This window comes from Periplaneta americana, chromosome 15 (assembly GCF_040183065.1).
Source record: "Periplaneta americana isolate PAMFEO1 chromosome 15, P.americana_PAMFEO1_priV1, whole genome shotgun sequence".
Classification (NCBI taxonomy): Eukaryota; Metazoa; Arthropoda; class Insecta; order Blattodea; family Blattidae; genus Periplaneta; species Periplaneta americana.
Window position 1 is genome coordinate 33,854,685 of NC_091131.1, and position 26,989 is coordinate 33,881,673.

The window sequence follows — 26,989 nt, forward strand, 5'->3', positions numbered from 1 at the left end:
TTGTATCCTATACTACTTTGTCGTATCTTATTCTACTTTGTCGTATCCTATTCTTCGTTTTCGTATCTCATTCTACTTTGTCGTACCCTATTCTACTATCCCTTATCCTATTCTACTTTCTCTTATTCTATCCTCCTTTGCCTTATCCTATTTTACTTTGTTGTATCCTATACTACTTTGTTGTATCTTATTCTACTTTGTCGTACCCTATCCTACTTTGTCTTCCCCTTTTCTTTTTTATTTTTCCCCTCTTCTTTATCTTTCTCTATCCTACTTTTCTTCCCATATTCTTCTTCTTCCCCTATTCTACTCTCTATATTCCCATTCTACTTTTTCTTCCCCTATTCCACTTTTTCCCCTATTCTACTCTTTCTTCTTCTATTCAACTTTTTCTTTCCCTGTTCTGCCTTTTCTTTCCCTATTCTAATTTTTCTTTCTCTATTATACTTTACCTTTCCCCGTGTTATTTTTTGCCGTATTGTACTTTTCCTTGCCCTATTGTACCTTTTCTTGCCCTATCCTACTTTTTCTTGCCTTAACTGATCAGGAAGAGAAGAAGGAATTGGTTGGGTCACTGGCTGAGAAGGAACTGCCTACTGAAGGATGCACTGTTAGGAATGGTGAACGGAAGAAAAGTTCGGGGCATGAGAAGATATCAGATGATAGACGACGTAAAGATACGAGTATATTGATCTTATGCGGAGACAAAGAGGAAAGCAGAAAATAGGAAAGATTGGAGAAAGCTGGCTTTGGGCAGAACATTATGAATGAATGAATTCTACTTTTTCCACCACTACTTTTTCTTCATTTGTTATACTTTTTATTTCTCTCTTTTTTGCTTTTTCTCTCCCTAGTCATTTTATTAACAGTAAGTTCGGTTACATTTGTAATATAATGTGACAGGTCGAGGTGCCAACATTATCTGAAACTTGTAAACGTATTCACATACCAAGATGAAATACGTTTCACACAATTTTACTCAATGTCAGGAAAATGGATGGAAAAAATGAATTAATTCGGAAGAATTGTCTGAAATGTGATTGGATTAGATTGACACTTGATTTTAATTTGTTGCTTTTCTTTTCTTTATATGTTATTTCATGATAATATGTTAATAAAAATAGCAGCCTATTAATATGTAATATGTATTATCTAAAATTATGAAAATAAAGCATTAAACAAACTTAGAATAACAATACAATAACAATAAAAAATGAAAAGTTACCTACCTTCCATCTTATTACTTAACAATTTACTTTCGTATGAGCGAAATAGAAATAAATCAGATTCAATACAAAATTCTGAATTGAAATAATAATGTAACTCAAGCAGGAGTTTTAGTGAAAAATAAACGTGTACAAAAGCCGATTAAACAATACATGTTGAACAGTATCAAATTTTTAACATTTGATGCATCTAATATTTTCATCGATGACATCATATTTTCATCGTCTCTTCATTGATCCAGCTAATAACTGAAATTTCTTACGATTTTAACAACAACGATAGGGTTTGCAATACATTATTTTGTTTATTTACCAAAATACCTGTGAAACGAAAAAAAAAACTGCGATTTTCAATGAACGCCGATTTAAGAACATGCCGCTTCACCGATTCCATCTTCTCGCCGGTGTACCGCCGTTCCGATTTCATTGCGGTTTGTATAACATTTACTGAGCAGAGATTTCTGTTATCTGTTGTCATCATTGTATAAGCAGTTCTGGTGTTGTTAGTTTTGTTCCCTAGTGGTGTCTCAATCAGTGTTCCGGCAGTGTCTGTGGAAACCGCATTTTCTTAATTTCTGTTCGCTTTTTTTTTCTCTTACGAAAGAAAAATATTTCTGTAAGTAGCCAGTAACACAATGCAGGAACTGGCAGGACCTCGTGAAATTCGCGGTTCTCAGTTTTTACCATACACATTCCTATGTTCGTGTGAAAACTTGAGGCCTGTAGCTGACTATACCTTCTATACACCATGTTCGGGAGCGAGAATTGTCCATGATTTTCCAGTATTGCAGGAAAATGGACGAAGATAAGATACCTCCTCGAAATTTAAAAAAAAAAAAGTCCAATCATCACATTCCTATCACCACCAAAACACCATCACCACTGACTAATAAAGCAAGGAAAGACGACGGATGGATAGTTCAATTGACAGAATAATTGAATAAACTGTTATTCAACAGATGGATGGATGGATGGATGGATGGATGAGTAGATAGACGAGTAGATAACGATTGGATGAGTGAGTACGTAGGTGGGTAGACAGATGAATAAGTGGATGGGTAGATGGAGATATAGGTAGGTGGTTGCATGGATGAGTACTATGTAGGTGAGGGGACAGATGGATGATGGACAGGTAGGTAGTTGTACAGATGGATACGTAGGTGAGGGGATGGATGGATGGATGGATGGAGGGACAGATAGGTGGTTGTATGGATGGGTACTACATAGGTGAGGAGACGGATGGATGGATAGATGGATGGGTCAATGGGTGGGTGGATGGATGGGTCAATTGGTGGGTGGATGGATGGATGGATGGGTGAATGGATGGGTGTATGGAGGGACAGATAGGTGGTTGTATGGATAGGTACTACATAAGTGAGGAGACGGATGGATGAATGGGTCAATGGGTGGGTGGATGGATGGATGGATGGGTCAATTGGTGGATGGATGGATGGGTGGGTGAATGGATGGGTGGGTGGATTGATGAGTGGATGGGTGCATGAAGGGACAGGTAGGTGGTTGTAAGATGGATACTACATAGGTGAGGAGATGGATAGGGATGGATGGATGGATGGATGGAGAGACATATAGGTGGTTGTATGGGTGGGTACTACGTAGGTGAGGGGACGAACGGACGGACGGATGGATGGATGAGTGGATGGAGATATAGATAAGTGGTTACATAGATGAGTACGTAGGCGAGGGGACAGATGGATGGATGGATGGAGGGACAGGTAGGTGGTTTTATAGATAGGTACATAGGTGAGGGGACGGATGGATGGACGGATGGATGGGTCAATTGATGGATGGATGGATGGATGGATGAATGGGTGAATGGATGGGTGGGTGGATGGATGAGTGGATGGGCGCATGGAGGGACAGGTAGGTGGTTGTAAGGATGGATACTACATAGGTGAGGAGATGGATGGATGGGGATGGATGGATGGATGGATGGATGGATGGATGGATGGATGGAGAGACATATAGGTGGTTGAATGGGTGGGTACTACGTAGGTGAGGGGACGGACGGACGGATGGATGGATGAGTGGATGGAGATATAGATAAGTGGTTACATAGATGAGTACGTAGGCGAGGGGACAGATGGATGGATGGATGGATGGATGGATTGAGGAACAGGTAGGTGGTTTTATAGATAGATACATAGGTGAGGGGACGGATGGGTGGATGGATGGATGAATGAGTGGATGGAGGGACATATGGCTGGTTGTATGGATGGGTACTACGTAGGTGAGGGGACGGAAGTTTAGATGGATGGATGGATGGATGGATGGATGGATGGATGGATGGATGGATGGATGGATGAGTGGATGAGTGGATGGACGGACAGATAGGTACTTCTATGGATGGATACGTAAATGATGGGGGAGATTGATGAATGGATGAGTAGATGGATAAATATGTAATGGTTGAATGGATGAGTACATAGGTGAGAAGATGGATGGCTGAGTGGATGGAGGGATAGGCAGTTGGTCGCATGAATGAGTATGTATTTGGGGATGCGGATGTATAGGTGGATGGAAGGAAAATTTACGGCTGGATGGTTGAGTACGTAGGTGGATAGATGAATAAATGAATAATAATAATAATAATAATAATAATAATAATAATAATAATAATAATAATAATAATAATAATAATGGTTTATATAACCTGGCAGAGTGGATGAGCGGATGGAGAGACAGGTAGGTGGGTGCATGGATGAGTAGGTAGATGAGGAAATGGATGGATGGATGGATGCTTGGATGGATGGATGGATGGATAGATGGATGGATGAAAGAGTGGATGAAGAGATAGGTTAATGTTTGGTTAGGCCAATACGTAGATGGGTAGATAGGTGGATAGTTGGACGGAGGTATGAGTCACCGTTGGATGAATGAATACGTAGAAGGATGGATTAGTGGTTAGATGTGTGAGTAGATAAGGGATGGACGGATGGTTGAGTAGATGGGCCAGTTCCTTTCCCCCTTCATTGCACATATCGCCGAGTAGCTACATTACACCAGTCAGACTTCAGATGCATACAAACAATTGTTCTTCCTCTGACACATATCGTAAGTGAGATGTACTGCCTGATAATAGACGTACATATCAGCCAGAATCTCAATCAGAGGAATAGTTATTATGGTACTGTTATTTCGGAACTTTTAATTGAAATTTAGTATTTTCAAGGAACAGTTGGAACTGTGGGTAAACGAATAGACGGATAGATCAGTAGATGGCCGAGAAGGTGGATGAATATAGGTTGCTGGGTGGCCAAATAAAACGATAGGCGTGTGGCCGGATTGTGTTGTATTGTATTATTAACATTACATGGTATTCATACATTGCTTCACAGCTAGAATATGGAACAAGTCAATAAACTTAGTACTATTATAAAGTCTTAATTTATAATCACAGTCTAGTTGAAGTATATACAGAAGAAGTTTACAATATAGTCTACTAGTACAACACAAAGTTTTAGTATCAATTTCATGAAGTGTTATTGAATGTCATGAATTCACCTACAGAATAGAAGGCGTGAGAAATTAGGTACTTCTTTAATTTGGCCCTAAATAATTTTATGTTTTGAGTTTCATTCTTTATATCGATAGGGAGGCTATTAAAAAATTTTACTGCCATATAACGCACTCCTTTTTGATAGCACGATAGACTTGCCGATGGAGTATGAAAGTCATTTTTTGACGAGTATTTATGCTATGAACTGTTGAATTAGTTACAAAGTTTTCACTATTACATACGAGGAAGATTATTAATGAAAAAATATACTGACAAGCCATGGGCATTATTTGTAGATTTTTTTTAAATAGTCCTACACGATTCCCTAGATTTGGCACCTACTATTATTCTAATTACTCTTTTTTGTAATAGGAATATACTGTTACTATCTGTGGAATTTCCCCAGAATATTATTCCAAAACTCATTACCGAGTGAAAGTATTATCGCCGCGCTCTCATGGTTTACATTCGGCAGGTCTTTGAAATTTAATTGTATTATTGTTTTCAATTTCTTATGTCGCCGCTCCAATCACTCGCCTCAATTTCAATATTGCAACCAATAAGCTGCTTCCATTATTAAATGACACCTGCTTGTCTAATCCACGTGGACTAAAACCGACGTTGCAGTATCTTGTGCTGAGGACGAACATTAAGGTATGTGATTAAAAATTATTATTAAAGAGTTATTATTAAGAGTTAAGAATGTCAACGTACTCGTATATGAAATAATAATAGTGCTTATTCTTATCGAGGAAGTAGACGTGACAACGTGACGCTTAGAGTGAAACCTACAGAGCAACAATCGGTTAGCAAAATTATGTTTTAAAAGCACACCGCACGCTATTGTATGATGCCGCCATGTTAAGCATGAGGCCGCGGCGATAATATGCTAAGTATATTGTTTTTAAGGTTTCGATATTTACTATGTTTTGCATAGATATAATAGCAAAACATGCTGACTTTAGTTTGCGGATAATTTCTTTAATATACTTACTTACTTACAAATGGCTTCTAAGGAACCCGAAGGTTCATTGCCGCCCTCACATAAGCCCGCCATCGGTCCCTATCCTGTGCAAGATTAATCCAATCTTTATCATCATATCCCACCTCCCTCAAATCCATTTTAATATTATCCTCCCATCTACGTCTCGGCCTCCGGTCTCCCAACTAACACTCTATATGCATTTCTGGATTCGCCCATATGTGCTACATGCCCTGCCCATCTCAAACGCCTGGATTTAATATTCCTAATTATGTCAGGTGAAGAATACAATGCGTGCAGTTCTGCGTTGTGTGACTTTCTCCATTCTCCTGTAACTTCATCCCGCTTAGCCCCAAATATTTTCCTAAGCACCTTATTCTCAAACACCCTTAACCTATGTTCCTCTCTCAGAGTGAGAGTCCAAGTTTCACAACCATACAGAACAACCGGTAATATAACTGTTTTATAAATTCTAACTTTCAGATTTTTGGACAGCAGACTGGATGATAAGAGCTTCTCAACCGAATAATAACATGATAAGGGGTGGTCCTCCAGCTTGGGGGTTGGGCGAAGGGCTAACAACCGTAAAAAACAGCTTGTTACGAATCCCTACAATTTCTTTAATATCATTTTTCCAATTTAACACATCGATTTTTAAGCCAACAAATTTGTTTGTTTTCTTTTTTCTAATAGGGATCTATTGTTAATTATTGCGCTAGAAATTTGCGAGGTTGAATTTGCACAGGATTTAAATTGAATTATATTAGTTTTGTTACAATTTAATACTAATTTATTGACTGAGAACCAGTCGCAAATTGAGAACCAGTCACAAATAAACGCATAGGCCTAGTTGAGTAGTCGGATGGAAGGATGGATGGTCGGTCGTATAGTTTGGTGAATGGATGGATCGATGGAAGGATGGTAGATCGTAGGAAAATCCACTGTCTTTCCCTTCTCTTTCACATATTGCATTTCTCCACTCCTGTCTATCTTGCGTCTCGTTTTCAAAATTTATCCACCCATCATAACCTAGACACACGATCACAACACTCCTCAATATTATCCATTCCCTCCCACCGAACATCCTCATATTCATCTTCTTTCACTGTGGCTGTTCCTCGACTTTGGAATTCCCTACCAAGTAAAGTCAGGGACTGTCAGACATCAAATCAATTTAAGAATAGGCTAACGAGATATTTTTCTAACAATTATTGTCAACAATAATAGCTGTTTCAGGTTTCTCAATGTTTAATGGTTATATATATATCACAGATAAATATCTAAATTATCTCATTATTATTATTATTACCCTATTATTATTATTATTATTATTATTATTATTATTATTATTATTATTATTATTATTATTATTATTATTATCATTATTATTATAACTATTTCTTACCAGTGTTTATTATTGTCACACTAACATTAGTTATCCAATTTTCATTATTTACTTTCATGTTGTTTTATGATCTAGATATTAATGTATCATGATCTAGATATTAATGTAATGATGTAATAACTATGTAATTAGAATTAGAGTCTGGCTGGGCGGAAGAGAAGGCCTACTGGCCTTAGCTCTGCCAGATTAAATAAATAAATTATTAATTATTATTATTAGATAGTTGAATGGGTGAGTGGTGGTGGATGACCGAATGGACGGATAGGTGGAATGCACAGACAGGTAATGGCTAGCATAGACGGAAGGATAGTGAAGTTGGGTGGATGCACGAGACAAATGGACCTAGAGACGGACTTACGCACGAAATGGAGCCAGAAGCCCGTGACATTCACGCTCTAGATGCAATTTAATAACAAGGAGGCTGCTGTGGATGAATCACAATCGGTTATTGAAAGGGTCCCGTTAATACGTGTCCAGGCCCCACCTTGGAGTCCCCATTGTCGTCGATCTGTCACACTCCAGACGTGTTGAAGAGTGGAGGAAGTGTGCATTCGATAAAGTTATGCCCATGGCTCGGAGGAGGAGAAGAAGCCAAGAATTATTAACGCTAGGGAATGTAAACAAACGCACGACAATTACGGAGAGATTGGTTTCTGCATGGCTGATGCGACGAAATGCGCGCTAGACCGTGACCCCTGGCTGGCCACGACCTCAAGGCAGTTTGTTACCACAGCCACTCGACTGCGAAATTGAGGCTATTCAGATCACCCTGATCTGATGGTGATGCCACTTGCTTTTTATTTATTAATATGACTCAACATCTAACGGATGCATACGTTTCTTGCTGGTCTGTACTTGCAATGTAAGTTATGTGACTGAAACCTAGGTTTACGGATTACTTACTTACTTACAAATGGCTTTTAAGGAACCCAAAGGTTCATTGCCGCCCTCACATAAGCCCGCCATCGGTCCCTATCCTGTGCAAGATTAATCCAGTCTCTATCATCACACCCCACCTCCCTCAAATCCATTTTAATATTATCCTCCCATCTACGTCTCGGCCTCCCTAAAAGTCTTTTTCCCTCCGGTCTCCCAACTAACACTCTATATGCATTTCTGGATTCGCCCATACGTGCTACATGCCCTGCCCATCTCAAACGTCTGGATTTTTAAGTTCCTAATTATGTTAGGTGAAGAATACAATGCGTGCAGTTCTGTGTTGTGCAACTTTCTCCATTCTCCTGTAACTTCATCCCGCTTTGCCCCAAATATTTTCCTAAGCACCTTATTCTGCAGATATGGAGGGTAGCTGCGAATATATTGAATAAGCATTCGTGGACAGCCGATAAGGGGTGGTCCTCCAGCTTGGGGGTTGGGCGAAAGGCTAACAACCCATCACCGTAAAAAACAGCTTGTTACGAATCCCTACAATAAGGTTTACGGATTAGAACTCTAAAAATGGCGACATCATCATCATCATCATCATCATCATCACTTCGACGTAGTAACTAAACAAGGATTTGGATGAGTTTTTGTTTTCTCATCTCGTCCTTGGGAGCCCATTTTCTCTTCCCGTTACATCCTAGGTATACATAATCAGCTTTACTATCATTAACATTGTCAAAGAAGAACTTCGGGGATTCTTTCTCATCTCCTTCTTGGACGTCATTAGATCCTAGTTGCTCATAATCCATCATTATCATCGTCAGTGAAGAATTTGGATGATTTTTTTCTTTTACTATCTCTTCTATGGACGCCAGTTTTAATTTGTCTTTAGACACTAGGTAATCTACGCACAATAAAAAACAGTAGGCCTAGTAATAATAATAATAATAATAATAATAATAATAATAATAATAATAATAATAATATCTCATTGTCAAAGAAGAATTTGGATGATTTCCGTTTTTCTTGCCCTTTCTCTTGCCCATTTACTCTTGCCTTTATAATATATATGTTACTTGGTTATTTAACAACGCTGCTGTATCAACTACTATTTAGCGTCAATGATAGTGAGATGGTATTTGGAAAGACGAGGCCAAGGATTCACCATAGAATACCTGACATTCACTTTACGGTGGGGGAAAGCCTCTGGGATAAACCCAATCAGGCAATCGAACCCACTCCCGAATGCAGCTCCCGATCAACATGCGAATAATAATAATAATAATAATAATAATAATAATAATAATAATAATAATAATAATACACCACATTGCCAAAGGAGGATTTTTCTCATCTTTTCTTTTGACGCCCATTCTCTTTTATTTTCTTCTCCTAGGTATGTATAATAATAATAATAATAATAATAATAATAATAATAATAATATTGATATAATTTATAATATACCACATTGCCGAGGGAGGATTTTTCTCATCTTTTCTTTAGACGCCCATTCTCTCTTGTTTTCTGCTACTTACTTACAAATGGCTTTTAAGAACCCGAAGGTTCATTGCCGCCCTCACATAAGCCCGCCATCGGTCCCTATCCTGTGCAAGATTAATCCAGTCTCTATCATCATACCCCACCTCCCTCAAATCCATTTTAATATTATCCTCCCATCTACGTCTCGGTCTCCCTAAAGGTCCTTTTCCCTCCGGTCTCGCAACTAACACTCTATATGCATTTCTGGATTCGCCCATACGTGCCACATGCCCTGCCCATCTCAAACGTCTGGATTTTAAGTTCCTAAGTATGTCAGATGAAGAATACAATGCGTGCAGATCTGTGTTGTGTAACTTTCTCCATTCTCCTGTAACTTCATCCCTCTTAGCCCCAAATATTTTCCTAAGAACCTTATTCTCAAAAACCCTCAATCTCTGTTCCTCTCTCAAAGTGAGAGTCCAAGTTTCACAACCATACAGAACGACTGGCAATATAACTGTTTTATAAATTCTAAGTTTCAGATTTTTGGACAGCAGACTGGATGATAAGAGCTTCTCAACCGAATAATAACACGCATTTCCCATTTTCTGCGTTTAATTTCCTCCCGAGTGTCATTTATATTTGTTACTGTTGCTCCAAGGTATTTGAATTTTTCCACCCCTTCGAAGGATAAATCTCCAATTTTTATATTTCCATTTCGTACAATATTCTGGTCACGAGACATAATCATATACTTTGTCTTTTCGGGATTTACTTCCAAACCGATCGCTTTACTTGCTTCAAGTAAAATTTCCGTGTTTTCCCTAATCGTCTGTGTATTTTCTCTTAACATATTCACGTCATCTGCATAGACAAGAAGCTGATGTAACCCGTTCAATTCCAAACCCTGCTACTAGGTAGGCATAATAATGATAATAATAATAATAATAATAATAATAATAATAATAATAATAATAATAATATACACCATCGTCTTCAAAGAAGAATTTGATAATTTCTGTTTGTTTTCCCATCTCAACTTTCGATACCTATTTTTCCTATCCTAAGTACACATATTCATCATCAGCATCAGCATAATCATTATTACCTGATGATTAAACTGATACCTGAATTCTCTGTCTCCTTGTGGGAGTTTACCAACACACCCGTGGTTTGTGGGTTCAAGCGAGAGAGATTTCATCTATGTTTTCATCATGAAGCAACGATTTTACTCATTTTTGTGATTTTCTCATATGTTTTTGGACATCCAGATTATTATTACTTACTTACTTACTGGCTTTTAAGGAACCCGAAGGTTCATTGCCGCTCTCACATAAGCCCGCCATTGGTCCCTATCCTGAGCAAGATTAATCCAGTCTCTATCATCATATCCCACCTCCCTCAAATCCATTTTAATATTATCTTCCCATCTACGTCTCGGCCTCCCTAAAGGTCTTTTTCCCTCCGGCCTCCCAACTAACACTCTATATTGATATTGATATTGATATTTATTTGTCATTCAACTTTACAATTCACAGTTATGGTGGACCTTCACATTTCTGTTTTTCGATCCACCATCCCTTTAATACATATAACTCTTTTCTGTTAAGGTATTCTTTGCCGAGAATTTCTTGATTGCTTTCTAATGTTCTATTATGACTGAATTGCTATATGTCCTTCCCCCTCTATCCTCTTCTATTCTCTCCCTCCTACTTAGACTGTTTCCCTTCCATTCCTAAATTTCCTATTTTATTACCCCTATCCATATATTTATTTCGATAATACTCCTACACTTATAGTACCCCTGCTACTACTCCCAATCCAAAACATTGAAAAACATCAAATATCTAATTCACTTAAATTACACTTCCAATTTCTCTCTCATTCCATTTCACATTTGTTCAGATATCATTGTATTCATTGTTTGATAGTTTATCTTATTACACTCTTACCCTATCTTCTTACACTAACACTTTCTTCTCTGTTCCTTTTCTTACACTTTTGCCATCCCTAACTTTTCTGCACTCACTTTTTAGCACTCTTCTTCTTCGCTATACCTCTCCAACGCCCTATCTATTCAGTCCTCACAATCACTAATATCTGGTAGTCGCTTCCTTCCTACACTCGTTCTTCTCATGTCTTCTCTTGCATTTCCTCCATTAGTCTTGTCTATGCTCCTGACCGCAGACACTACCAGCTGTTTCCCTAATCCTTCGTCCGCAGTAACACTCTATATGCATTTCTGGATTCGCCCATACGTGCTACATGCCCTGCCCATCTCAAACGTCTGGATTTAATGTTCCTAATTATGTCAGGTGAAGACAGATTATTATTATTATTATTGTTATTATTATTATTATTATTATTATTATTATTATTTTTATTATTATTATTATTAAACGAGGATTAGGCTGATTTCTGGACACGTTTCCCCAACTTTACTTTTAATGTTCTTATTTTCTTGCGGCTAGATACGTGGTTAGCTAGTTAAAATTGGGATGATAGAGACGGATATCATCATTATCATCAGCATCATTATGTGATACCATTATAATATCCGGTCTAATACGCCGAAACCATATTTTTATTCGTCGCTGTCAGAAAGGAACAAAACATTGCGTCGGTAAGCATCTACAGCGGAGCTTAAACATGTGTTAAGGAACTCCAGTCGTCTCCACCATTTTTAAGAGGCCATAATTTCATCTCAGTGTTTATAATAGTGTAAGGTACACCACCAAGTGCGTCACTTTATTTGTGGCGGAGTGTACACATGCGATCTCACTCGTAAAGTCTTGTGTTTACGATTACTTTTTTTTATAATTCTAATTTATTGCCAACTGTGATGTGTAAAATAAAAATTATTAGGCTTTATATTACTCTGCAAGATGTTTGTGACGGCTAACGTCAGCGGTACGAATGCTAGAAATTCACAGTTTATTAAAAATAGACAACAGAATAATAAACATATTAAACGTGCACTTGCGAAGCCATGCGATCCGGGGTTCGCGGGTTCAAAACCGATCCAAGACAAGGCGATGATTCTGAAGGATCTTAAATAGGCCTATGTCTTCCGAACCATTTTCATGCAAATAAATATTTCGTAACTTGTGATAGAATCAGATAATTCGACGAATATATCATATTACATTGTAATCTGCGAAAAGATCACTTGAATTTTATTTTTTAGACAGCTCTTTATGAAACATGCTGAAGTTGTTCTTCGATAGTAGATGAAACAGTGTGTTATAACTGGGCAGATTTTGTTGCCAAAAATGTTTTATTATTATTATTATTATTATTATTATTATTATTATTATTATTATTATTATTATTATTATTATTATCGATGTACGTATTTATTTACACTGCAAATTGGTATATACCCGGTGGCAGTCAGTGGCGACTCGTGATATTTTTTTGTTTGTAGAATATGAAAGTGACGAGTCATGACCAAGACAGAAAAATAATAATAATAATAATAATAATAATAATAATAATAATAATAATAATAATAATAATAGAGCATGCGCAATTAATTTCTTGCTACAGTTAAATTATTCTAAATGATCAAATACAACTTCAGATATTCTTTCGGCAGTCCTGTCATCTGAAAGTCCTGTTAATTCTTGTGTTTTACTATAGCTTAATTAATTTATTTTTATGTAATTTTGGTTTTTATTCGTTTTATTTTTATATATTATATCATTTTAAATTATTTATTATTTCGTTTATTCTGTTCTTTTAAATTTTATTTTATTTTATTTTATTTTATTTTAAATCCACCACCAACAGAAGCAGGCTTCCAATTACAGGTGGCTTACACAGATGTATACACAAAATACATAATAAGAGAGAAAAAAACAAGAAAACAAACAACACAAACGAAAAAAAAGAAAATACATAATGGTAATAGATGCTAGAATATAATATTACAGTTAATATAGTGTCAAATGTCAATATAATGGTGCAAAAGTATTTAAAAACTTGCGTAAAAACATTATAATACACTTCTTCATAATTTAAATACCTAAGGAAATACAATGCTTTTTAATATTGTATGAAATTTTTCAATTGTTAAACTAAAACCAAATTGAGAATCACAGTTTAAAGACAGAGAGTTGTAAGTATTACACATAACAAACAATGGAGAGTTCTTGAAGAAAACAGTTCTAGGAATGGGAATAATAAAAGGTTGCCTATGACGTAATTCTGTTCTTTTTACATTGAACTGAAGGAATTTAAGAAAATCACAGTTATTCAATATACCATTAACAGTCTTTTAGAGTAAAATTTGGCTATTTATTTATCGTCGAGATTTTAAAGTTTTATAATTAAATTTAAAAAGTAACTGATTATATGAAATTTGCTTGTCATAAGACGATACGTGATGTTTTTTTTAATATAAATAACGTAAAAATCTTTTCTGTATCCTTTCTATTTGCATCTGATGGGACTGGAACTGAGGTGACCATATTACAGATGCATACTCTAGCTCACTTCTAACCATAGTTTTATAGAGAGTATCAATAGTACTTATATTTTTTAATTCTTTTGTATTTCTGATTATAAATCCTAATTTTCTATATGCATCAATTACTACGTGATTTAAGTGCATTTTAAAACATAAGTTGTGTGTAAAATAAATGCCAAAATCCTTAAATGATTCTACTCTAGGTATCTTCACACCATTAATTTCATACGAATTTTGAGGAACTGTCTTATTTTTAGAATATGTCATAAAGCAACATTTATTAAGATTTAACAGAAGAAAATTATCGATACTCCATCTATATAGTCTGTCCAAATCATGCTGTAGATCAAAAACGTCTTGTTGTTTGTCAATGACTTTATACAATTTAACATCATCAGCATATAGTAAACATTTAGTGTGCAAAATCTGTTTAGGTAAGTCATTGATATAAAGTAAAAAGAACAAGGGACCAAGATTAGATCCTTGGGGTACACCTGAAGTTACTGTGAATGGTTTTGATGACCAATGAACTGCATTTAAGGAGGCTACAAAGGTACTTGAAAATTCGTATTGTAGTCTCTGACAGGGCTTTCACACCACCACTCAGAAAGATGGGTCGTAGTATTAGGATATACGGTCATATCCTCAAACGCGGTTTTAGACAAGCCATACCCCGCCCTCCGCACTCACCCCTGTCCAAAACGTCACTGCTAGAAAAAACAGTTTGCTGTAAGATATTTGGATGGTTCCTCGGAAAGTATTCCTAAGAGCTGAGATGTGCAATGGCGACAACTCACGACAGAGTGGAAGTTTGAAGAAAATTATTACATCGGGATGCATTAAAAATCAAAATCTGTAATTAAAATGTTTTCTATCCTCAGAGGCATGAAATTAAACTGTAGGATTATCCTCATATCCTTCAAGGAGGAATCGCTATTGCAGTACTATGTTCTGATGATTCTAAATTCTTTAATAAGCGGGAAGAGTAAATGAATTACTAAGCATTGTTGCAGGTGTTCATCTTCATTGGAATTATCGCCAGGCAGAAAAATTAAACTGAACATTGTTGCAGGTGTTCGCGTTTCATTGGTAAAGTCTGTCTCAAAATAAAATGTACAATATCAAAGACTTCGTTTTAAATAAAAAAAAATGGGTTGTAAAGAGACTTTCTGGATGGCATAAAAATTTATTTTTCAATTTCAAAATTTCGCGACACACTCCATGAGGCTGCCCGACACACCGATTGCATTGGGAACCCCTAACGTAAGGTGCAAATAGTCATAACCCTCAAAATTTCAGAAAAGGAGTTTTTGGTACCATTGATAGATTGTTATAGAAGGTGTCTGAATGGATTCCAACAGCAAAAAGAAGAGGGCAAGATCAAAACTGACATGGACATGAGGAATAATTAGAACAATGAAAGAAAGGAAATTAGAAGATGGGACCTGGGAGGAGAAAGAAGAATGGTAAAAGACTAAAGAATCCTGAAAAATGGGAGCAGAGAGATGTCCTAGAACATTGTAAAATTTAATAACGAAAGTAAGGTTTCAGTGCTGATGCTAAAATATGACTTTTTGTTTAAAAAATATCAGCATTGTATGTGGGGGGGGGGGAAACACACACAATTATTATTATTATTATTATTATTATTATTATTATTATTATTATTATCATTTTGAGAGAGGAACAAAGGTTAAGGGTGTTTAAGAATAAGGTGCTTAGAAAAATATTTGGGGCTAAGAGGGATGAAGTTGCAGGAGAATGGAGAAAGTTACACAACGCAGAACTGCACGCATTGTATTCTTCACCTAACATAATTAGGAACATTAACTCCAGACGTGTGAGATAGGCAGGACATGTAGCACGTATGGGCGAATCCAGAAGTGCATATAGAGTGTTAGTTGGGAGGCCGGAGGGAAAAAGACCTTTAGGGAGGCCTAGACGTTGTTGGGAAGATAATATTAAAATGGGTTTGAGGGAGGTGGGATATGATGGTAGAGACTGGATTAATCCTCCTCAGGATAGGGACCAATGGCGGCTTATGTGAGGGTGGCAATGAACCTCCGGGTTTCTTAAAAGCCGGTAAATAAGTATTATTTTATTATTATTATTATTATTATTATTATTATTATTATTATTATTATTATTATTATTATTATTATTATTATTATTATTGCAATCATTACTTTCAAAACCATGTCGATTTCATTTTTAACCATGCAATTTTATTATAATTTGTGTTTAGTAGGCCAATAACTTGGACTGCATCGTTCCCAATTATTTACTTCTCACTAGACAGATCGATTGATATTTATTATTATTATTATTATTATTATTATTATTATTATTGTTATTACTACTATTATTATTATTATTGTTATTATTATCACTATTATTATTATTATTATTATTATTATTATTGTAATCATTATTGTTATTGTAATCATTACTTTCAAAACCATGTTGATTTCATTTTTAGCATGCAATTTTATTATAATTTGTGTATAATTATTAATTTCAATTCAGGAATCCGCCCCTGAGCACGAGTTCTACTCTTTCAGGGGCGAGCTAAAGTTTCTCTGTACATTTTATAATTTATTTATTTATGTTTAGTTGGCCAATAACTTGGACTGAATCATTCCCAATTATTTACTTCTCACTAGACAGATCGATTAATATTTACTTACTTACTTACTTACTTACTTACTTACTTACTTACTTACTTACTTACTTACTTACTGGGTTTTAAGGAACCCGGAGGTTCATTGCCGCCCTCACTTAAGCCCGCCATTAGTCCCTATCCTGAGCAAGATTAATCCATTCTCTATCATCATATCCCACCTCCTTCAAATCCACTTCAATATTATCTTCCCATCTACGTCTCGGCCTCCCTAAAGGTCTTTTTCCCTCAGGCCTCCCAACTAACGCTCTATATGCATTTCTGGATGCGCCTATAAGTGCTACATGCCCTGCCATCTCAAACGATTAATATTTATTATTATTATTATTATTATTATTATTATTATTATTATTATTATTATTATTATTATTATTATATTACATCGCGTATGAAAGCGTTCCACACCTTTGCAGGAACATTGTTTGTAGGAGAAGTTTCGGTGAAACTGTTGGTTGTAAGGAATGTGTTGTATAGAGTTATTTGTGATTTCATAGATTGATACGCTTTGCTAATTTCACAACAGGACAATGCAGAAACGCTTTTCTTTATGGGAAGCCTTTGAACAAAGTTGTGCTAATTCTGGAATCATGCGTCGTGCCATGCTGGTTGCGTACAGTAATCAGTGTAAATTCATTGCAAATGAAATTCCTTTCTGCATTACATTGCATTATCCAATAGTAACAACTATTCTACCCTAATGCAGTGTGTAAGAGAAAATGAATATTAATTGTAACCCACGCTTCGAGATGTATTTGAACATGCACGTCAGTTTGCTCATGTGAAACAACACTGGAAGGATTTCTATAAGCTAATAAATTTAAACGTGCATAATATATTAAATCATTTACTGTTTTAATGTTCAGTTAATCTATTATTTTTTATTCACTAAACTGTTTATTAGATAAGTTATTTATTAACTAATATTAATTTTCACATAAATTATCGATCTAGTCACTAACTGGTCAGTAGATTTCGTAGCTGATTATTCGGTAGATGTGCTAGTTTGTTCGCAGATTGGCAATGTAGATTTAATCGCTACCTGACCGATAAATTTTGTTGCTAACTCACCGATAAATTTGTTTTTAACTGATCAATAGATTTTATCACTAACTGACTGATAGATTTGTCTCTAACTGATCGATAGATTTGATCACTAACTGTCCGATAGATTTGATCTCTAACTGATCAGCAGATTTGATCGCTAACGGTACGATATATTTTGTTGCTAACTAACCGGTAATTTTGTTCCCTGACTGGCCTATAGATTTGACCATTAATTGATAGATAGATAGATAGATAGATAGATAGATAGATAGATAGATAGATAGATAGATAGATAGATAGATAGATAGATAGATAGATAGATAGATAGATAGATAGATAGATAGATAGATAGATAGATAGATAGATAGATAGATAGATAGATAGATAGATAGATAGATAGATAGATAGATAGATAGATAGATAGATAGATAGATAGATAGATGGATGGGTGGGTGGGTGGGTGGGTGGGTGGGTGGGTGGGTGGGTGGGTGGGTGGGTGGGTGGATGGATGGATGGATGGATGGACGGATAGATGGATTTGATCTCTAACTGAACGATAAGTTTAATTGCTAGATGATCGATAGATTTTGTTGATAACTGGCCGATACATTTTATCGCTAACTAGCCTATAGATTTTGTCGTTGACCCATAGATTTAGTTGCTAACTTACAAATTTAAAAGTCATATTGTAAATCCGATAAGCTGCTTTATTAAATTAAACACAAAGTCCGTCTATGCATACTGTATCTGTTTAGGAACAATTAACTAGAAGTTATTTATACACATTTGTTTAATGGATATTTAACGTTTACGACTCAACTGAGTCATCTTTAGAAATTGTGTCAATGAATACATAAATATATCTATTTAAATACAGGATGTTTAAAAAATACGGGGCATAATTTCAGGTATGTATTTTCCACATGTAGACAATCAAAATAGTTAATTACAACATGTGTCCGGAAATGCTTTATTTACGAGTTATGGCCTTCACAACATTGAAATTCACAGGAACCATACCTCATGTTTTAGAAGACACTCCACTGATCAACCGTCAACACATTCACTTCTTGCATGATGGCGCTCCTGCACACTTCAGTCGTATGGCTCGCCGGTACTTGGATCGAAGGTTTCCTGATCGATGGATAGGTAGAGGTGGCCCAATTGCTTGGCCTCCACGCTCACCTGATCTGAATCCTCTCGATTTCTACTTGTGGGGCCATTTAAAATCATTGGTTTATTCGTCTCCGGTGCCTGATTTGGAATCCCTTCGGAATCGAATTGTGGCATGTTCTGAGGACATACGCAATACTCCTGGAGTTTGGGATCGTGTTCGCAGGTCAATGAGACATCGATGTGAGGTCTGTATTCAAGCAGGAGGTGGACATTTTGAACATTTTCTGTAATGACAACGACCTGCGGAAAGAAAAACGTTCCGGTGAATTTCAATGTTGTGAAGGCCATAACTCGGAAATGAAGCATTTCCGGACACATGTTGTAATGAACTAGTTTGATTGTCTACATGTGGGAAATACATACCTGAAATTATGCCCCGTATTTTTAAACACCCTGTATAATATACATGTGTATGATCGAATGCAATGTGAAGCATTAATAACATTAAACAAAGTGGTAAGTAGATAAAAACACAACCGAACTCTTTCCCGAGTCAACCGAGTGCAGAACCGAATTTCTTGCCATTTTTGCTCAAGTGTTCATAGCATATTTAGGAAAATCCTTGATTTAATTCTCAATAGTGCTTAGTCCGATTAAGAGAGCAGTCTATATGATAATAAATGATTGAAAGAATTTAAGTTTTGTCCTTCAAATTAGCAGAAATTTGATCCGAACAATTGTAACTTTAAAAAATTACTTTGCAGAACGAAAAGTCACATTGACAGATATGAGATGCAACAGGTCAGCCGTGTAACTGTGAGAAAGACACTGGACAGTTTCCGTGATAGACTGGGACATTGTTTGGCTGTGAATGGTCCTCATTTTGAGCATCTGTTGTCAAGTTTGGTTAGGGATAGTGTTTTTTTTAGTTTTATGGCCTACTTAACATGATTTTACATACTTATTAATTCGATGAAAGAGTAATGGAACGGAGAAAAATTCTCTACGGCGCCGGGATTTGAACCCGGGTTTTCAGCTCTACGTGCTGATGCTTTATCCACTAAGCCACACCGGATACAACCCGGGTTCAAATCCCGGCGCCGGAGAGAATTTTTCTCCGTTCCATTACTCTTTCATCGTATGATGACGCAGAATATCTGCATGGAAATATCATATGTACTTCGGTACATTAAAATAATATATATGATATGCGTAAATCACTTCTTGATTTAAGACGGCGCTTATTCCGTCGGATCCCGGCCAACTAGTCACTCATAACGAGTGCACCTCAGCACATGTGTGGACTTCAGTCCTACGTTCATAGACATCTATGACGTAGTGCAGAGGGCGGCCACTGGAGGGAACCCAAGAGTTGGAGCTTAATCTGAGACGATTCTGTTCGGCGCCGGGGTTGTATCCGGTGTGGCTTAGTGGATAAAGCATCAGCAAGTAGAGCTGTAAACCCGGGTTCAAATCCCGGCGCCGGAGAGAATTTTTCTCCGTTCCATTACTCTTTCATCGTATGATGACGCAGAATATCTGCATGGAAATATCATATGTACTTCGGTACATTAAAATAATATATACTTATTAATTGTCTCAAGTTGGAAGCCCACGAAAGAAGTTTAATAAATCGTTAAAATACATGAAACGAGTGGATGGGCAAAATTTTTTCACATTCATAGGAAAAATTTAATGGAGGTTCGGAGTTTGTAAATTTTAATATAGACTGCCATTTGAAAAATGAAATTTACTGTCACACCGTGTATGCCTGAATAACTCTTTTCGAATACTGTTATATTGTGTGGTTTATCTCCCTCATTAAAACTGCTTATTATGCCTATTTTAATAGTCTTTTAAAATATGGGATTATTTTGTGGAGAGGTAGTCCTTATATCAATAAGGTGTTTCAGTTGCATAAAGGACGATAAGAACAATTACTAATTCTTCAAATAGTGAACATTGCAGACAACTCTTTTCAAATGAAAAGATTTTAACAGTTACTTGTTTGTATATTTTAGATTTATTATTATTTGTAAAGGATAATTTTAATGATTTTATTGATAAGGGGAGATATTCACAATTATGGAACAAGGCAACACAAAAAGATACATTTGCCCATGATAAGATTGTCTAAAACAAAACAGAATTTTTTGATGATGGCAATGAAAGTGTCGAATAAATTTCTTCATTTTACTTTTGGTTTTAACAGAAATTTGTTTAAAAAAATATCTGAATGCTTTTTTTTTTTTTTTTTTTTTTTTTAGAATTCACTTTTTACTTTAAATTAAATTTTCCGAAATTTCAAAAATTTAACACATACTATTTCATAACTTCACAACCACTAGAGATAGAACTTTGAAATGTTGTACACTGATTTAGCATGCATTTATACAAAAAGTAGACCACAATAATGCCCAACTTTTTTAAGATAGAAAAAATTAGGTTACAAAACATTATGGACATTTTAATATATTTTATATAGGACAAATAAAAAATTAATTGTATTAAAATAAACAAAGACACCAGAGAGACCGTAATTATGGTATGGTTACCAAATGATGTAACTGCAGAATTTTTTTGTTTTTTGTTTTTTTTTTTTTTCAAACTTTCATAAAACTGGTTTGAAAAATATTATTAGTTATACTTTCATCAGATATTTAAGTTCTAATAAGTCTTGTTGTTGTACCTTGTAATTTTTGTCCAATTGTGAGTTCATTTTCTTATAAAATTTTAGAAATTTAGAGCCTGCATTTTCTGATAATATTTGTGGTCGTTCACGTACACATATATACCTTTAATGAATTCAGTTGTGACGTCATAAATATTTAATCTTAATGTTATGTATTTTTTGTTATGTAATTTTAAGACAATGTCTTTTGTACCTTTACGTGTTCATAGACTGTAAATTAATCTATACTAATAATAAATCTGCAGCCAAAATTTTTCTGTAATTTTCGAGCTTCCAAAAATAATTGATGTTAACATATATAATTAACCATCCTGAAACCGAAAATCGCTTTTTTTTTAATTTTTTGTCTGTTTGTATGTCTGGATGTCTAGATGTCTGGATGTTTGTTAGGCCTACCTTTTCACGCGATAATGGCTGAACCGATTTATATGAAAATTGTAATATAAATTAAGTTCGATGTAACTTAGATTTTAGGCTATATGGCATTCAAAATACTTCATTTAAAAGGGAGGTTATAAGGAGGCTTGAATTAAATAAATCGAAATATCTCCCTTATTATTAATTTTCATGAAAAATGTTACATAGCGAAAGTCTCTTTACAAATAATTTCCGATAAGTTTTACTCTATACAAAATTTTTATAGAACTGATATTTAATGAGATAAATGAGTTTTAAAACTACAATAACAACGCCATCTCATGCGCTGTACTGGAATAAAAACAAATGACTCCGTCTATAAGGGGTCTTGGACAACAACAATCGAAAGCTATTAAACATAGCCTACAGAGAATGTTTCTGTGTTTGTATGAAGTAATATCGGAAGCTAATTAATTGTTTAATTATTATTTCACCATTGGAAAAATGTAGTTTCTCTAGATGAACATAATTCTACAATGTTATTACATTAACTTCTGAAACATATTGCAAGTAATATAAAGTATACACATTAAAACTAAATGATAGCCTATGTCAATCTTCATTAAACTATGGTTGCATGTAATAACAATTGAGAAACATGTTAAAGGAATTGTCATTGCACCAAATAATTGCTCTCTGGACCAAAATGACCGCATTTTAATTATTTAAATACAATTTAAATTAAGTAACATATTAAACGATTTATCCTTCTATCAAACACGAATGTTCCCTGGATCAAAAGTCCTATTTTAATTATGTAATTACTTTACATTTATTTCTAAAAGGTGCAGCGGAGCGCACGGGTACGGCTAGTATAAAATAAAAATAAATAAAGCTTTTGTATGAAACTTTATTTTTTTTGTGAAAAATTAGAACTGAAGTTATTAGCAATATTCCATACTTATTGTTCGTCCTAAATATATGAAATAATAATAATAATAATAATAATAATAATAATAATAATAACAATAGTCAGTAGGTCTATTAATAGCGTAGAGCCGCAGGTAGGTGCAGTTCATTAGCATATTATTCTGTGATTGTGATTTTTACTGCTTGCTGATTAGCACAGAATGTCTGCATTGACTAACGAGCTCTGGGCAATAAAACCTGCTCGATGATTTACTGGCCGATGCTTTATATCATGCAGACTTAAACGACACCGAGTTATAGCTTCTGTGCAGCCTCTCGCTCTTCGTTCTATTCTTATTCTCTTCCTTCTATCTCACGACCTTCGGATTCACCTCATTCATAAATTGCTTCTTATTCCGTTTCTAGAGTTAATCCCAGGTTGCTTTATATTCAGCACCGTGATGCAGGCACGGTGCACATAATGGTCATCGTCGCCATCACCAACACTATTGCAACCATTGCCACCATTCTTGTCATCATTACAGTTGTGATAGTCATTATCTTTGTTATGTTCTTCAAGATCGCGGTTATCTTCGTCATGACCATCGCTATCTTCACCATCACCGTTATATTTGTTGTTATCGCCATTATCTTCATCACAGTTTCCTTTCATCTTCCCCGTTTATGTTCTGCGTGATCGTCGTTTTTTCTTCTGCATGATCGTCTTTTATCTTATGCGTGATTGTCTTTTATTTTCTGCGTCATCCTCTTTTATTTATGCGTGATCGTCTTTATCTTTTGCGGGATGTAGTTTATCTTCTTCGTGATCTTATTCGTGATAGTAATTTATTTTCTGCGTGATATCGTTTATCTTGTGCGTCATCGTCGTTTATCTTGTGCGTCATCGTCGTTTATCTTGTGCGTCATCTTCGTTTATCTTGTGCGTCATTGTCGTTTATCTTGTGCGTCATCGTCGTTTATCTTGTGCATCATCTTCGTTTATCTTGTGCGTCATTGTCGTTTATCTTGTGCATCATCTTCGTTTTTCTTGTGCGTCATTGTAGTTTATCTTGTGCGTCATCGTCGTTTATCTTGTGCATCATCTTTGTTTATCTTGTGCGTCATTGTCGTTTATCTTGTGCGTCACCGTCGTTTATCTTGTGCGTCGTCTTCGTTTATCTTGTGCGTCACCGTCGTTTATCTTGTGCGTCGTCTTCGTGTATCTTGTGCGTCATCTTCGTTTGTCTTGTGCGTCATCGTCGTTTATCTTGTGCGTCGTCTTTGTTTATCTTGTGCGTCATTGCCGTTTATCTTGTGCATCATCTTTCTTTATCTTGTGCGTCATTGTCGTTTATCTTGTGCGCCACCGTCGTTTATCTTGTGCGTCGTCTTCGTTTATCTTGTGCGTCACCGTCGTTTATCTTGTGCGTCATCTTCGTTTATCTTGTGCGTCATCTTCGTTTATCTTGTGCGTCGTCTTTGTTTATCTTCTGCGTCATCGTCGTTTATCTTGTGCATCATCTTTGTTTATCTTGTGCGTCATTGTCGTTTATCTTGTGCGTCACCGTCGTTTATCTTGTGCGTCGTCTTCGTTTGTCTTGTGCGTCGTCTTCGTTTATCTTGTGCGTCACCGTCGTTTATCTTGTGCGTCACCATCGTTTATCTTGTGCGTCACCGTCGTTTATCTTGTGCGTCACCGTCGTTTATCTTGTTCGTCACCGTCGTTTATCTTGTGCGTCACCATCGTTTATCTTGTGCGTCACCGTCGTTTATCTTCTACTTGATCGTCGTTTATCTTCTGCGTGATGTCGTTTATCTTCTACTTGATCGTCGTTTATCTTCTGCGTCATCGTCGTTTAACTTCTACTCGACCCTCGTTTATCTTCTACTTCATCGTCGTTCATCTTCTATGTGATTGTTGTTTATCTTTGTCGTTATCTTCATAATTATCTCCATCATAATCGCCGTTATCTTCACCATCATTATCTTCATCGTGAGCGTCATTATCTTCACCATCAATACCATCATCGTGATCGCCATTATCTTCATCGTGATCGGCATTCACTTCACCATCATTATCTTCATCGTGATCGGCATTCTCTTCACCACCATTATCTTCATCGTGGTCGCCGTTCTTCACCATCATTATCTTCATCGTGATAGCCGTTCTTCACCATCATTATCTTCATCGTGATAGCCGTTCTTCACCATCATTATCTTCATCGATATCGCCGTTATGTTCGCCATCATTAACTTCGTCGAGATCGCCATTAGCTTCATTATCATCGTCGTGATCACTGTTACAGTCATCATTATCAGCTTCGATAAATAATGAATAGCTATAATGTTTAAATTATTCTAAAATTTCATCGAAACAAGTTTAGTTTTAAGGTTACGAAAAGATCTAAAAATAATTCTGATTGAATATCATATAAATCTTTCAAGCGGGTGGATGGCACGTCACTTTTCCATGCAGTAATAAGAGTGCAAAAGACTTGCCATGACTGAGAATCCATCGGTGATTTTAAATTCTGGGAATAACATGATCATGTCCCTTTAAATTGCATGTCGCTATCTCCAACTGTGAATAACTGTTAGTGGATAGCCTGTTACTCCATTAGGACTGTATCTTTTACGACATTCATAGCTATTTTGTGCAAGTTTTAGTAATTATTGGTTGGATGCTGAGTAGCCAATCTTGAATTGCAACCATAAAGCCTTCCCCGTAAGGAAATAACTTGCCCTGCTCCAGCCAGTTTATAACATCTCTTCCTGATGTGGCTCTTCACTCCTTTTAACTCATCTGCTTTTATATCTTAAAAGTCTTTCAACTTTCACAACGCACAACGCAGAATGATAGATAAATTCGCGGTATAAATCTCTCGTCTTTTGTTTGTGTTACTTAGTAACCATTTAAGACTCTTTATCGTGGATTAAGCTACTTAGTTTTAAGAAAGTGAGACATGATAAAATCTTTATCCATTTCTTCGTTACGTAGTAACCTAAACAAAATGTTTTCAATTCTGAGATACACATTATAAAACATCTTCCTCTTCTCTCCTTTATGTATCTTGGAAATTACTCGTATATGGTGAATACGTTGTCATAAGTTAGAGTTCTGAAGTCAAATGTTTATATTGGACCTAACCATAGTTCTAATGCAATAACCAAGAAAAATTAGATTCTGTTACACGCCGAGTTGTTAGGCATAAATCTGTATGAACATGAGAATGTACTGGTCAACAGTTATTTTGTTAAATGTACTATTTCTGTTGTTTCTTATGTACGAGATATTTCATATGCTGATTCCAAAAATGAAGTCAGAATATTTCTACCACTAACCATTTTTTTGTTGTTTTAGAAAAATTGATTTATTTTTATTGCTGTATAGAATCCTCAACATGCTAATGGAAACAAAATATTTCAAATGTTTCATTTTATTGCTTTAATTGACCTATAACGTTAGATCATTGTTGCCTGTGAAGTCAGAATTCATAAAAATAAATGTTATTTCTCATAAGACTGTGAGAGTTAGTATTAATTCTCAGTGGAGTTGAAACTTACATTCATAAATAGACTTCGTGGAATTGCCACGAGAATCGCAAGGTTTTCTGCGCACGCAGTATAGACTGTATGAGAACGGGGCGTGCAAAGGATTGAGTATGCCTCTGATGTAAACACTGAGCAGTATACTGCGGTTACAATAAAACCTGTATCCTGCATTCAAGAAATATAATGAATGATCTTTGAAGTAGAAAATGTCTAAACTTGTAAATACACAATTATTTTATAGTGAGATATATTAACTCTTAAAATTTAATGTACGATACTCACATCATTCTTGAATATGTGCATTGCAGTGAAGAGTTACGTACATTTTGAGCGACTGCAAAGTAATCTCCTCCGATGATCATTTAAACAGTTTTTATATTGGGAAATGTACGTTCAACATCACACGATGTAATACGTACATATTTGAAGAACGGAACGTCACTACTTTTTAGTACACCAACTTCAGACGTCTTGTCATGACCTGATAGTACATCATTTATAATACGAAGGTTGTGAATAGGCAGAATTTTTAGCAATAATGTTTCTCAACTCACATTTCACTTTTTCTGAAATTAGTGAATTGTTATTTTGGATAACGGTTTGTGATACTTTATCCACTATATTAAGGGCTTCTGAGAGTTGTAGTTTAGACGATTCTAACAGAATGATGCTT